Source organism: Malaclemys terrapin, chromosome 16 (genome assembly GCF_027887155.1).
Source record: "Malaclemys terrapin pileata isolate rMalTer1 chromosome 16, rMalTer1.hap1, whole genome shotgun sequence".
Classification (NCBI taxonomy): Eukaryota; Metazoa; Chordata; order Testudines; family Emydidae; genus Malaclemys; species Malaclemys terrapin.
The window spans coordinates 31,644,251-31,658,926 of NC_071520.1; the positions used below are offsets into that span (position 1 = coordinate 31,644,251).

The 14,676-nt window shown below is 47.8% G+C and overlaps 1 long non-coding RNA gene across 1 annotated transcript; it reads right to left on the reverse strand.

Moving 5' to 3' along the window:
* Nucleotides 1-5,285: 5,285 nt before the first annotated feature.
* LOC128824569 (uncharacterized) lies at nucleotides 5,286-14,196 on the reverse strand. The gene is made up of 2 exons (XR_008442497.1): nucleotides 14,111-14,196; nucleotides 5,286-5,575 (listed from the first exon to the last, which is right to left on the reverse strand). It is a non-coding gene; the product is annotated as an uncharacterized LOC128824569 (long non-coding RNA).
* Between the last annotated feature and the right edge of the window lie 480 nt (nucleotides 14,197-14,676).

Consider the following 14,676-nt stretch of genomic DNA (forward strand, 5'->3'; position numbering starts at 1 on the left):
CTGTCTAAATGCACTCAGCTCACCCAAAGCTTTCCTGAAGCCTTTCCAAGCAGGACAGGTTGGGATCTGGTTTTCATGCTGATTCGCACTGCCCCACTACTTCCTCAAGTGCAGGATAAAATGCTGTTCTTTTTGCCTTCTACTTATAGCCCCAAAGTTCTCTGTCTTTGCACCCTAAAGACAGGACAAGCCCCTGTGGGTCAGTCTCAAGTGTCTTCCCATCCTGCTGTTTACTCCGTCTGGAGGTTGGCTTACACGGTCCATGATTGCCTTGGGACCGAAGAGGCGCCGGATGGGAGCCATTAGTTCCTTTAACAGCAATATATTTATTCATTTCCTTTCTCCTTTGGCATTTTTTACCCTTGCTGTAAAATACATGGGGCCTTTGCTGAAGAAGTGTCTATGAAGGGATTTGACAGAGAGGTACACGTCTTATCTCCTATCTGGAAGAAACCTGTCTGTCCGCTCTGCCTTAATAGAGATGTTTTAAGGAATAGATTTCCAGTCGCTAGACATAAGTCTTTACATGGAAGCGGTACATGCATCTCGCACCCATTATGAGGTCAGCCTGATGTAAGCTTTAATTAGAGACCCTCCATGATATGCTTGATGGCTGAATTCCAGGAAAGCCGTATGTTAGGTGCAGTGAGCTTGTCAGGCCTGAGAGGAGCTGCTGACACAGAGTAGTGAACCCTTTGCCAGCTGGCACTAGTGAGCCTCTGTGTCACATGTGGCCACTGCAGTGACATACCTGAGCTGTGTGGAGAAATGTGCACTGCCAGCCCAGTGTCTGCAAGGCTACCGCTCTCCTGTGCCCAGATTCTCAGGGGGCAGGAGCCTACAGTGAAAACTCCCAGTGTAGCCAAGTGAGAGTTGGCCAGGGGAAGGACCAAGGGGTTGGGTCCCAATTGCACTGAGGTCAATGAGAACCTTTCCACTGACTTTGCTGGGCTTGGGCTTAGGCTCTGTGAACAGCATGGACCTCGGGACTCGTCTCGTAGTGAAAGGGGTGGGTAGTACTTCTCTCTGGCAGCCCAAACTGCCTCCTAGCAATAATAACTAGCTTCTATCTGGCACTTTTCATCTAGAGATCTCTGAGCACTTTACAAAGGAGGGCATGTGTCAATATCCCCATTCTGCAGATGGGGAAACCAAGGCACGGGAGGGACGTGACTTGCCCAAGGTCACCCAGCAGGCCAGTGGCAGAGCTGGCAATAGAATCCAGGCTTCCACCAGAGCATGCTGCCTCCTTTTTCCTGTTTGCACCTCGCCTGGCAGGGAAGCAACACTCTGGTCCACATTCGGAGCCAGACCCTCCAGTGAGCTTCATGCTTGACATGGTATTAGCTGCATATGCTTCACAGAGTCCCAGCTAATGACACAGGACCCAGCCCAATGGCCATGGGAGTCAAAGGGAGGCTTGCCGTTGACTTCGGTGGCATTGGATGGGGTCCGGTAGGAAGACTCCTCTGGTGAGGAAAGGATGCCCTGGCCTAGGGAAAACACGCTCCCATTTTATAAAGCGACTGATAAGAGAGCAGTAGGGGTGGGCATCCTGAGCCCACGTGTGATGCTTGCTCTGTGTCTAGCCTTACACTCCGGACATAGGTGCTCTGCAGATCAGGAACGGGGGGATCGGAGTCGTGCATATTTCTCATCACAATCCCAACAGGGCAGAAGGAGCCCTGGGAAAGCTGGGTGCGACACATCGGGGGCGGGGGGAGGGGGAGGAAAAGAAACAAAACAAGAATTAAAGAAAGGCTGCGGGAGGGAACATCTGGCTAAAGTTGCCTCATTAAACCCCTAAAAGCCAGACGCGTTAGCTGTAAGTGGAGGTTCTTTGGCTAGTTAGCCATTTAGGCCCTTGTTATCCCTGATAGTCTTGTAATCCTCCTGGGCGCTCCTGCAGTGACCCGATGCTCCTCGGCATTACAGTTAACCGGGATCTGCGGGGTAATGCGGAAGTAATGGGAGCTTTTAAAGGTTTATTTTATTGAAACGTTTTGCATTAAATCTCTGGCTACACCAGCAATTTATACTCTAGTCCTTTAAGCTGCTTCTGCACTTGTCACTGAATTTGAAAGCAGGCAGGGTAGGGTTTAGAGTTAGGGACCCTCACCTCCTGGAATAATTCCATTTCTCAGCTCCCCACCCCGCTGTGCATCGAAAACAAAGACGAGGCCTGGCCCTGGCTGGCAGCCACTGGCCCGAGCATGCTTGGCTCTCGGCTGCCAGGCTGTCTAGCACTGAGGTGCACTGTGCGCTGCTCCTGTGAGCAGAGGACAACCTGCCATAGCTGTTTGCTTAGATGGACCTCCCCCCTGCCCCGTCCCCACAACCCCTGGGGTGAAATTAAAATCCTGGCAGGAAAGTTTCCAGCAGGAAACAGAACTGCTTTACGATGGAATCTGAAAAAGAACAAAAAGTGTGTGTGTGTGTGTGTGTGTGTGTGTGTGTGTGTAATAAAGAAAAGCTGCCCCTGTGTAGGCACCTGGCCCTCTGTCAAAGTGGCTAGTACTTGCATTGTACATTGGACTCCGTCTTTAGACCTGAACTCCTTTGTTGTTTTAGACTCGACTTATTAGAGACTTTGAACCTTAAGGCTTTGAGTTTCAGTCCCAGGAGAGAATCCTGAACTCAGGGTGGAGAAAACCTTCTAAACACAACCGCACTTCAACGAATACAGCAGAAAATAAACACACTTTGAAAAGAAAGAAAGGACAAAACGGGGCTTTGAGAAAAATTCCTAATGAAAGAGAGAGATAAATCCATCAATTTTCACGTGCAAAGTGTGCCTCTAGTTGTGAAAGCAGGGCTCCTGGGTTATAATTAAAAAACATCAGCTCTCGCTTTATACAGGTCCAGGAGGTAATTTCCATTGGTAATAGCAGAGGGGAGAACAGTCCACTGGGGTGTGGAGGAGACGGGAAGGTGAGAGCTTAGCAATGACCTCCAAACTGAGGACAGACCAACTTGCAATGAAACTTGAATGTGCTGCACATTAGAACTAGCAGGCCCCTCACGTGGGCAGCATGGTGTTGTACCCAGGAGTTAAATTCCAGATCTCACGCAAAGTTTGCAGAACCATAGCCAGGAATCCAGTGGGGTCATTGTTATCCTTCAGCAACTGGGTACAGTCATATGGGTATACAGTTTGCTGCTCTCTCTGGTTACCTTAGAAATGGTCATAGCCTGGGGCCTCTGCTCTTATTGCCTTGCAAGAAGACATTCATCAGTATCAGACGAATATGAGAGAGCAACGTAAGAAATGGACTCAGGCCCCCGTGCTCAGGCCTCCTCGAAACAATGTGATCAAACAATCAGAAGTGTCATAGGTGGGAAAGATCTGTTAGACAGAGAGCGCCTTCTAAGGCCTAGCATTCCTCAGGGGTCGCAAATTCTGTTTCTAACGGTTGGTGCCCAGGCCAGCGCCAGCATCACACCACGCTCTAGCTTAACTGGGGTTTGAATATTTTCCCCAGGTTTCTGTTGGTGTGATGCATCCCCCCTCCAGCCAGCTACAGCGAATGACTCTCCGGAATGCATATGAAGTGCATGAAACGTTATAGGACAATAAATACATTCAAAACATGGGAATGCAGCATGTCAGCCAAGTAATTTCCCCTCAGTAAGAGGTGCCAGGAAAGGGATGGAGCCGAGGGGGTGCTGCTATCTTATTTCAGACTTTATACTGTATCTGCACTAACATCAATACAATCTAAAAAGAAACAATACATAGTTTATGAACAGCGTAAATGCCTGTTGTACATGTATTTACTCCATTAGGTTGTGTCACATTGCATTTGAACTGGATACTTTGTATCTAATTCTGTTCTCCGCACTGTATGAGACAGTAAAAATTTGTGGAGCTGGGGGAAGGATTGTGCAGAGTTTCCCTGCTGTTGTTATTGCTAAGGAAACCAAGCCCTTGGTATCCAGATACTCGGAACATCCATCTCACTTTGTCTCCCGCCCTGAGACAGGCGACATAATAGAATGGCATTAAGAGACAGAGCTGAGTGGCACCAGGAAAAAGAGAGTGGAAATTTAAAGCAGTGGGTAGATGTATGTATATGAATGTGTGTCACACCGAGAGCAAATAATGAACCAAGCGCCACAGCACAGTAGAAAATTATTGCCTCTTCCTTGGGTTGAAAAAAATCAGCAACTCTAGCCCAGTATCTAGGGCAAAAGTTTCCCCATCGGCTGAAAGTGCAAGTCAGTCCCAGGAGCCGCTCAGGATACCCCAGTCCCGCAGTTAGCCAGGCTGAATAGGTGGCTGGGGGGCGGCGAGGGGGGGTCCTACATTGCCAGTGGGGAGTTTGTCACTGTTCTGTTTGTTTTCATTATGATTTCTTCAGGATGGCGAGTCAGTCTCAGCTCAGGAGTTACATCTTTCCAAAAAGCCACTTAATTAAAAGCACACTAAGGGTGTATTACTCTAGAGTGCAGCTTTACAGCACGGCTCTACCAAGCCAGCGGCTTAGAGGGGACTGCTCTCCTCGGCCCACTCCATACGCTGCTGATTGTACTTACCAGTACAGAGCAAGTGTCTCTGAATACTCTGAAGGGGATGGACTATCTAATCTCTAGTGCAGCTCAGGACACAATGAGGCAGGATTTATTAGTTAGGGATAGTGATCGGCAGGGACAGATAATCGTAGTTTGTTATAAATCTGAAGTAAAAATTAATTGCAGCACGTTGCAAAATATCACAACTACCTCTTTACAGGATCAATCAAAATATCATAGAATAAAATTCAAAAGGTGCAAAAAATGATGAGTGACTCTGGTGATAGATAGATAGATAGATGGATAGATAGAGGGGTGTATGGGGATAGATAGATAGCTAAATAGATAGGGTGTATGGCGATGGATAGATAGATAAATAGATATAGGAATCCACTGTATCATTTCTTCCACTTGTCCACCGTCCCCTCTTTGGAGTTTAGAAAACCTGCTGGGAAGAGTCCAGCCCTTATTATTATTGAGTATTATTGCTGTTAGCAGCAGTTAGAGGCCCCAGCCAAGACCATTCCTCTGAGTCTTAGACTCTTTACAAATGTTCACTAAGAGACTGTCCCCGCTGCAAAGCGTTTATTGTCTCAAGGCCTGATCCTGCGAAGTCTGGCGCACAGAACTTTACAAACACTGATTCAGTTGGGACTAGTCAGCCGGTGGAAAGCTAAGCACATGGGTAAGTCTTTGTAGGGTTGGGGCCTAAATAGAGAAAAGAGAGGCACAGGGCGAGGGCAGGAGATATTACATAGAAGCCGAGCTGGTGGAACAATGGTTTACAAGACTTTAATGGCAGATAACTAAGAAAGTCCTGTTTGTTTGTAGAGCTGGTGGAATACTTCATTAGGAATAATGTTTGTTAGGAATTCTGCCATTTTTACAGCAAACAATTATCAGTGAATCTTTTTTATTAGGATTCTGTTTTGAGACATGCATATTTTCCCTGCTGTGTGTGTTGTGCTATTCTGCCTTCTGCTGGAGTGGCTTTGTTACAGGATAGCCTTAGGAGACATCAGAGGCCAGTGTTGTATCTCTTTTCATAAGCGTCAGATTCAAGCTGTAGGATAAATAGCACAAGACATTAAAACAGGAGCTTCTTAGAAGTCAGTGAGAAGCAGGTTACAGAGAAGCTCGGGTAATTTGTGAGTCCATCACAAAACAATAGCTGTATTTCCAGACAGAGGCTTCTCTTCCCAGAGCGCATGCAGCCCAGAAAGCAGCCAAACTCAGCAAACGTAGCAAAATCTGGATGGTGCTCTAGTTCCCTCTTTTTCAGGACATGAGTAATTCTGGGATTCACCAAATAGTGCAGCCTCCCTGCTAGTCGTCCCAGGACTGGGAGTCCCACTGAGGGATGCCGCCTGCTGTCCCTTTTAATAGATGCTGCAGCTTAGAAAGGGTGACTTTTTGCAGGTCGCCCTGTCTGAAGGAGCTTATCCCATCACAGAAATGGAATCTCCCCTCAGATGAGCCGGGATAGTGGAACTTATTGGCAGAGGAGCTGTCAACCTGGCAGTCATTTTGAGATGTCACTGCAACGTGCACTATCCTGACACATGTGTCTGACGAAGTGGGTATTCACCCACGAAATCTTATGCTCCAATACGTCTGTTAATCTATAGGGTGCCACAGGACTCTTTGTGGCTTTTTACAGATCCAGACTAACACGGCTCCCCCTCTGATCCTTGTCCTGATATCAGACTTCCCGCCTCTGAGCCAGCCACTCAGAAACACTCCTGAGAGTGGCCTAGGAAAGGCTTTCTGATGTGCCCTTCCTTTCCTTCCTTTGAATTAAACAGCTTCCCCCGCAGTGTGTCATGGCTCCTAGTGACTGCCTGTTGTACTACAAGCAGGGCCGGCTCTACTGTTTTTGCCGCCCCAAGCAGCATGCCGAATTGCCGGTGCGGATGGCGGGGGCAGTCCGTGCGCCATTCGGGCAGCACGTGCGTTTCCGCGGTTTGGTGGAAGGAGTGACTGGATTAAGGCGGTAACTAGATTATGTTACCTACCAAATGCAAGCAAACTAATCTCTAGGTAGATTAACAACATTACAAATTCTTCCAAAAAACAGGTTGGTAGTTAGCGTGTCAGGCCTGAGCCCAGATCTGAGTTTCTTTTTAAACAATCCCAGCTCTTTTCTCCTGGAGTTTTAACGTTCGTTTTGGTTGTAGAAGGAGGCAGTTTTACTGCAGCCATCAACCCTTTCTAAATCCCAGACTCCTTCCAGCTCAAAGAAACTTTGTTTATTTCAGAAGTGTGTGAGGTTGGGCATGAGGCCACAAGCCTCCTTCAGAATGTCTGACGCTGCTTGGAGTCAGTGCCCAAAACTCAGTGACCAAGCTGCTGCACACATGGTACCATGCACTGAACTGGGCCAGCAACCTCTGGACCTTTGGAGAGACTATTTCCTGTCATTTCAGGAGCCATTTTGATGCAGTGCACTTCCACCGGTGTGTTCTGGTCTTAATGTGTGCAAAAGATTTGCAAGTGGTTCAGGACTTGAGAGTGAAAGTCACACGTGTGCATAGGGCTAGTGCAAAGTCTCTGCAACATTGGGTTGACGTGCTGGCTCTCTCTCCAGGGTGAATTTCATCACTGAATGAATAATTGGGGGGAAATTATGAGGATTTACTCGAATTTGAAGGCACATTTCTAGTCAACCTTATTTGTGATCCTATTGTGCACACTTTCTGTGACCATCTGAGTGCTTCTGCGGCACTAACATGAGTTCTCAAAAACAACGAGGAGGCCTTGTGTCAAGTAAAGCACATACTTAGCTCAAGTATTCACTGAAATTAAATTTGAAATTCTGGTCCCAATTGTAAATTCACAGCTGTAAATTTGCAATTCACATTTATGCTGGGATGATGAGTTACATAAGTCACTCAGTGAGAAACCGAGACATAGCACATAATTTATGCAGCTAACCAACACAACAAAAACTGTGAGCATTACAATGAAATATACAAGTAAAAATGTGCGCTGTCTTAGTGAGGCATATGGTATTGTTTGTGTTCCTTGACTGGTTAAGTCATGGAGCTATCATAACATGAACCGTATATTTGATTGTAACATTTGCATCTTGCGCTTTCTGGGTTTGTTACCTACGTCAGGAAACAATACCGTGTAATGTGTGTAATATCCATTACAGCACAAATTTTAAATGGTGAATATTCACAATGACATTTCCCCAGACACCAAGGATTATTAACAGAAGAACCTGCACGTTACAGAATATCAAAATCCTGTTTGTGAACAAGTCACAAAATGATAAAATTTACTGAATAAATTATTTGTTGCAAACTCCTTGCTCAGCTTTAGCGGGTTATGATGGTACAAGACAATAAAGCTCTTATTTATGCCTGTGTGAAGAGATGAATGATACCGCGAGCGCTGCATTGCATACTGTTCCCATGAACTTTGCTAATATCAGTTCATCCAAACTGCAAGGCCCTGAACATAAGGACTGATAAATGGAAACTCAAGCAGACACTTGACCTGCCTGACATGCAAGCTCTTCCAGAACCGCAAGGCATTTCCAGCGCCTTCTCCGTCTGCTGAATATTGATAACCTTTCCAGGCATTCTGACATGTGCATCACGGCTCTGGGGACTCTTTCTGGGCAGCTCAGTGTACCTCAAACCCTGCAACTCCGGGCTCCTCCTCCTGCTCAGCCACAAAGTGCCCTTGTGTAGCAGAACCCGCTCACACCCATTGGGCAGCGGGGACGTGGGGCCTGGATATGGTGCAGGTGCCAAAGGACACAAGCCCTGCTTTGCAAACAGCTCTGTCCTTGCATGGGGTGGGGTGGGATAGGGATGGGGTGGCACAGAGGATCCATCACTGGGCAGGTACCAAACATGGCAGTCCCACAGGGGCTCTATAGCCACTCCATGGTCTGAGGCTGAGGGTTCCTACCCCCAGCACCCTGCCTGGCTCCTTTAGCCCTACTGCTTAGTGGCTATAGCACCCTGCATAGGACTTGGAGGGAGGAGCAGAGGTTGCAGGAAGGGAGAGTTGGGAAGAGGCACCAGGAAGTTAAGGTGACTGATGTTCTCTGTCTTTCCCTTCCCTTAACTCACTTCCCTCTTCTTCATGCGAAAGCATCTCCACTCAGACGGCCATCTTGTAATTGCCGGGAGGCAGAGCTGGAGAAAAAGCTTCTCTCCGCCCAGGCTTCTGCACACTCTGTGTACAATTGTGGTTCCCCTCTGATACCGTAGCAGACAGACAGAACTGCAGGCTGACGGCTCCTCTCCAGGACATTAGCTCCCAGTTATGGACCGGATGGAGGAGCTTGTTATTAGAAGCAGAGAGTGTTACCCCAGGGCTGAATCCAGCACAATGAGTCAGTGTATCCCAGTATCTGCTGAATTACCTATTCCCAGGATCAAAAGGCCCAAATGGCATAAAGGAGGGACGCGCAGATTCATGAGTGTTCTGGTTCTGAGCTAATGGCTGTTATGAACGTGTAACCACAGAAAACCCCCTGGGTGGAGTTTGAAGGACTGGTCCCCTGACAGAGCCCTGCAGGTGCTTATCAGCCTGTGTGCAGGTGCTTTTAATGTTTTCTCTCTCATGCTTTCACCTTAAGAATCAATGTGCTTGCTTAGAAAGAGCTGGGTGGTAACTTAACTGTGACAACAACACTTATTTACCGGCTCTGAGGAGAAAAGTAAAGCTGGGTTGCGTAGGCAGTCTGGTTGGGTTGGGGAACTCACAGTGTAGGCCGGGTGCTTTGCAACCCGGAAACCCTCTGCGGAAGAGGGAAAGCAACACAGGTCTCCACCCAAGAGCCGGAGGCTTAAGAGTGTGTGCCCTTGTTGGACCATGAGGGGTTGCCCTGAACTGTGAAACCTACATGAGGAAGAAATTTGTCACAACAGAGGGCTCTTTAATCTAGCAGACAAAGGCACAACAAGCGCCAATGTCTTGAAGCTAAAGCTAGACAAATTCAGACAAGAAATAAGATACTATTTTTTAATAGTGAAATTAATTATTGAAACAACCCAGCTAAAAATGTGTTGGATTCTCCATCACTTGAAATTCTTAAATCAAGAGTGGATGGCTTTCTAAAAGATCTGCCTTAGCACAGCTAGAATTTATGGGCTTGATGCAAATATTACTGGGTGAAGTTGTCCAGCTTATGTTATATAGGAAGCCAGATTGGATGATCGTGATAGTTCCATCTGGCTTTAAAAAAATCTATGAATCAATAAAAAGTTTACTTCTCTGCTCTCTTCCTCCTATTCATGCCTTGGGTTTCTACCAACGTTAAATTAACGTGAAGAGCATTGACACCATGAGACTAGTTTAGCACATGTGTATCTCAATTAAAAACCCATGAGTCTCCTTATTTGTCCATAGTTAGGTAGATAGATGTGCGCCCAGGTAAAATGCTCTCTGGCAGTGTTGTAAGTGACAGAGAAAATGTGAGTTATTCTTGTCCTTAACTTGAGAGCTTGTATTACACCGGAGTAGAGTAGAACATGTGAAGTCATGCACCACTGGTCATATAGCAAAGGTGTCCCAGTGCTATGTAGGCTGTAATTAAGAATAGGACCTATATGCTTGAAAGAGCTGCCAAGGTTAAGGAATGACCTTGACAATTTTTGTAGACAATAATTTCTAAATTTTAACAATGGGCAAAGGGGAAAAAAAAGACATCTAATTAACAAAACCGCACAGCATGGTTCAGCACGAACTTTGGGCCAACTTGTTCCTTCTCCTGCTTTGATGATTTCACAAGAACATGAAACATCCAATTATCCAATCATTTTTACACTGCCTGAGTAATAGCTAGGGAAGGTTAAAGGTCAGCAGATTCCAGAGAGCAGAACTAAAATGCCTTCATTTTCTCTAATATCTGTCTGTTTAATTACGGGAACAATTGTTTGAACATTTTAATATATTAATTTAGCAGAAGGATAATTGCATGATTACAAATTCACTTTGGCCATATTAAAGTGAAAAGCCAAAGCTTTTGCTAAAATGAAATCTAGGATTTAAAAACCCACCAGAACGAAAGCTGTGTTGGGTTTTCCCTGCTCACTCACAAGCATATAAAGTGCCTAACTAATCCCGAAGAGACAGCAATACATGGCCAGTCTACTTTGCAAGCCCCAAGGTACTAGCCAGTGCCGCTTTGGTGACTGAATGTGGTTCTGACTGGTAGAGTTTTGGAGCAGTGACAGAGCTACGTTGCCTTCGTGTTATATCCATTCATACCATGATGTACCTGAGAAAAATCTAAGCTTAAGAGAGAGCTCCCCTGGGCCTACATTTCCAAAAGTGACTGGAGTGCCCAACTTGAGGCAGCTGGAAAGTGTCTGATTTTCTGAAGACGGATGCTCAGCACTTTCTGAAAATCTGGGCCCTGATCTGACTATCATTGGGCACTCCGGTCTCCCGCTGGCATCAGAGTCAATCTAGTGTCATTAATACTTGTGTGGACATCCCTGATCACAGCCAAAGCCATGTGCAGACTGGCTTGGCAAACGAATAGGGATACTACCGCTATTTCTGATTTCATAAGGGATGTTTCTGTTGCTTCAAGAAACTATGATGCAGATAAATGACAAAAGAGAGTGGTTAGTGAGACAGAACAAGCACAGGGTTTAGTGAATACGGGCACCATCCATGCACTTATACCAGCAAAACACAGGCAGAAACTTTCTGCCTAAAACACGGACCGAACGTTTTAAAAAATAAAGTGCTAATGTATTAATGGATGTGCTTTCACACCACTGCAGATCAAGGGCTGCCTTTTGTGTGCAAGGCTGCCTGTTGCTCAGATGCGCTGCCTAGTCTCATAGAATACCAGGGTTGGAAGGGACCTCAGGAGGTCATCTAGTCCAACCCCCTGCTCAAAGCAGGACCAATCCCCAGACAGATTTTTGCCCCAGATCCCTAAATGGCCCCCCTCAAGGATTGAACTCACAACCCTGGGTTTAGCAGGCCCAGGCTCAAACCACTGAGCTATCCCTCCCCCCCACATGTCCTGAGGGAGCAAGAAGAGTCAATTCTTGAGGCCAAGCTTGCAGAAGAAGCGCTAGTGTGCTCTCTTTATAGCAGGAAGTTCAAGTCACAGAAGGTGAAGCACTATTGCGAATGTAAAATACCATGAGCCTCATTTTCAAAGACACCGAGTCCACCCATCAACTCCTGTTGGTTTTACTGGGCGTTTTAGATGCTCGTTACCTCTGACAATCGGACCTTTGAGATGCTGTATGGAGAAAAGGGAAGTTTCTGTTATGCAACCTGTGTCTAACTTCCAGGGAAAGCAATGGAACAATTCCAAAGTGAACACAGACAAGTAATCGATGAGGGTGTCACTACAGATCTGGGGTGTGTGAAATACTCAGTGGACCATAGTATGCACTCAGTGGGTCTGGGCCTCTGCTGGTGGAAATCTCTGTAGCTCTGATGAGGTCAAGGGAGCTGCAAGGATTTGTCCTGGCTGTGAGAACCTGCTTAAGATAGCGAAGAAAGAGGAATGCCTTCCATGTTCCAGCTCCGTCCTGTGTATCCATCACCACATCTGGGAAATACCTGCATGCGCAGATTGCGAGATCATTAGAGATGAAACATTTCTGAGAGCAAGCCCCAGAGGAAGAAAAAGAACATATTTTGAGTCTGGATAGTCATCTCCACGGGAATGTTACAATTTCACCCTTGGAACTTTGGGTTGCGATTGTATGGAATCTCGAAGGTGTGTGAAAACACAGGGCTGAAAAATGGGCATTTGAGAAGGAGCTGTGGAGGCTGTAATTGGAGTTCAGTCTAACAAAGCTTTAACTGGGACCAAGGCACCAGAGGTCAGTTGGTTAAGTGGAGGTTGTAAGGACTGCAAAGGTAGTAAGAATGGCTTTTAGGAACCATAATATTTTAACAGGATTGAGTGGCCTGACAAGAGACAGAAGTGAGTTTAACCTACAAAAAGGTACATTAAAATTCTCTCTTAAACCCAAGGGGAGAGATTTAAATAGCCACCTCCCATTAGCGTTGGTGACAGATCTGTTTTTCCATAATTAAATAAATGTTCACCCAAAGAAGTGTCAGTTCCCTGGAAAGTGAATCTCTGGAAAGCAAACAGAAAGAGAAAAGTAATGACTTTAGTCTGAGGAGGAGCAGCATTGGATGGCCTGTAATTCCAAAGAGTACCTGTCCATCTCTCCAGTCATCTGCAGCATATAAACACTGCTCGTCCCCAAGGGAGAGTCTGTAGGCAGATTTCAGGAAAACATCTGTACTATTACCATTTATTTGTATTACCACAATGCAGGACTTAATTTGTAATGAAAGAGGGGCTGGGGCTCAAGCAAGTTTTTTACTTTCATAAACTGACACGGCAAGTCCAGAGGTGCCTGGGCTCTGAACTGCCAGGCTCAGAGGTGCCGGGGCTCTGAACCGCCAGGCCCCGAGGTGCCAGGCTCTGAACTGCCAGGCCCGGAGGTGCCAGGGCTCTGAACCGCCAGGCCCCGAGGTGCCAGGCTCTGAACTGCCAGGCCCTGAGGTGCCGGGCTCTGAACCGCCAGGCCCTGAGGTGCCAGGGCTCTGAACTGCCAGACCCAGAGGTGCCGGGCTCTGAACCGCCAGGCCCAGGGGTGCCGGGCTCTGAACCGCCAGGCCCAGGGGTGCCGGGCTCTGAACCGCCAGGCCCAGAGGTGCCAGGCTCTGAACTGCCAGGCCCAGAGGTGCCGGGCTCTGAACTGCCCGACCCAGAGGTGCCGGGCTCTGAACTGCCAGGCCCAGAGGTGCCGGGCTCTGAACTGCCAGGCCCAAAGGTGCTGGGGCTCTGAACTGCCAGGCCCAGGGGTGCCGGGGCTCTGAACCGCCAGGCCCAAAGGTGCTGGGGCTCTGAACTGCCAGGCCCGACAGTGCCAGGCTCTGAACTGCCTGACCCAGAGGTGCCGGGCTCTGAACTGCCAGGCCCAGGGGTGCCGGGCTCTGAACTGCCAGGCCCGACGGTGCCAGGCTCTGAACTGCCTGGCCCGGCGGTGCTGGGGCTCTGAACCACCAGGCCCAGAGGTGCCAGGGCTCAGTCCTGGCAAGCCCTGGCACAAATTAAACACTGCATAATGTGGGGGAGCTCTAGTCATGTACCAGGACCCCACCGTAGCAAGAGAGTTTGCCTTTGAACCTGGTCATTAGTGCAAATCGGACCCGATTTATTGTGCAGCTCTTGTCATAAGCAGGTGTGGGAGCAATGCCCAGAGGGGCTTGCTGTGTTGTGCCAGGGACCTACAAGCCTCTAGCAGCTGCAATATGAGCTGCAGACGGAGGCCCGCTAATAACTGCTTCCAGGTCACCTAGGCAACACCCTCTTGAGGCTAATGGCACTTGAACCAAGAGACCTGCCTGATAAGAGCCATTCCAGAGGCAGTCAGCCGGCCTGAGTGCACCCTCCTCAAACCGCTCAGCTGCCATTTCTGCAACAACTAGCAAGAGAGAAAATTGGTCTTTAGCAGCTATTCATAGAAATGTCACAAAGTGTAAACACCAGCGTCACCTTTGCTTCTCTCCTCACTCCTCTGGGAATGAGCAACAAATTCAATAATGCAGCCCATGGTTTCTAAATGATATCACCTACCGTTTTAAGTAAATTAGTATCAAATCCATCTGACCTGGCGCCTTTGCTGGCCTGGCGACGAAAACCCCTCTGTCTTCCGGCACTATTAGCACACATGGATTTCAACTCTTCACATCTGTCTAGAGCATCTTGGCCCCCCTCCGCCCACGCTGCATCACCAGCCCCTATGTGTGCCAAGAATCTGACCGCTACTGATGGATGGCAGAGATGTTAACACCTTCTCCGCCACTGGTATCTGCATGTTTTTGATCTGCAGCCTGCAGCGCATCAGGCTCCGGCTGGTGGACCCTTGCTACCCAGCAGGAGCCTGCGCTAATGGGTGTCGTTATGGGTCCATCCTAAGCCAGCTGAAAGGAACGTTCCCCTGCTAGCAGCAGTACGTGATCACCAGCTAATACGTTCACTGGGCAAGTCAGCATTTCCCAGGACTGATGCCCACTTTCCAGAAAAGCCCCCGGTATCTGCTCCCAGGGAGCCAAATCATGGTAGCTCCTGGGAAACAGGGACTGGGGTTAAACAGAAGGGAATGCCAGACCCTTCCACACCACAGTGCAGCCTGCTGTCCT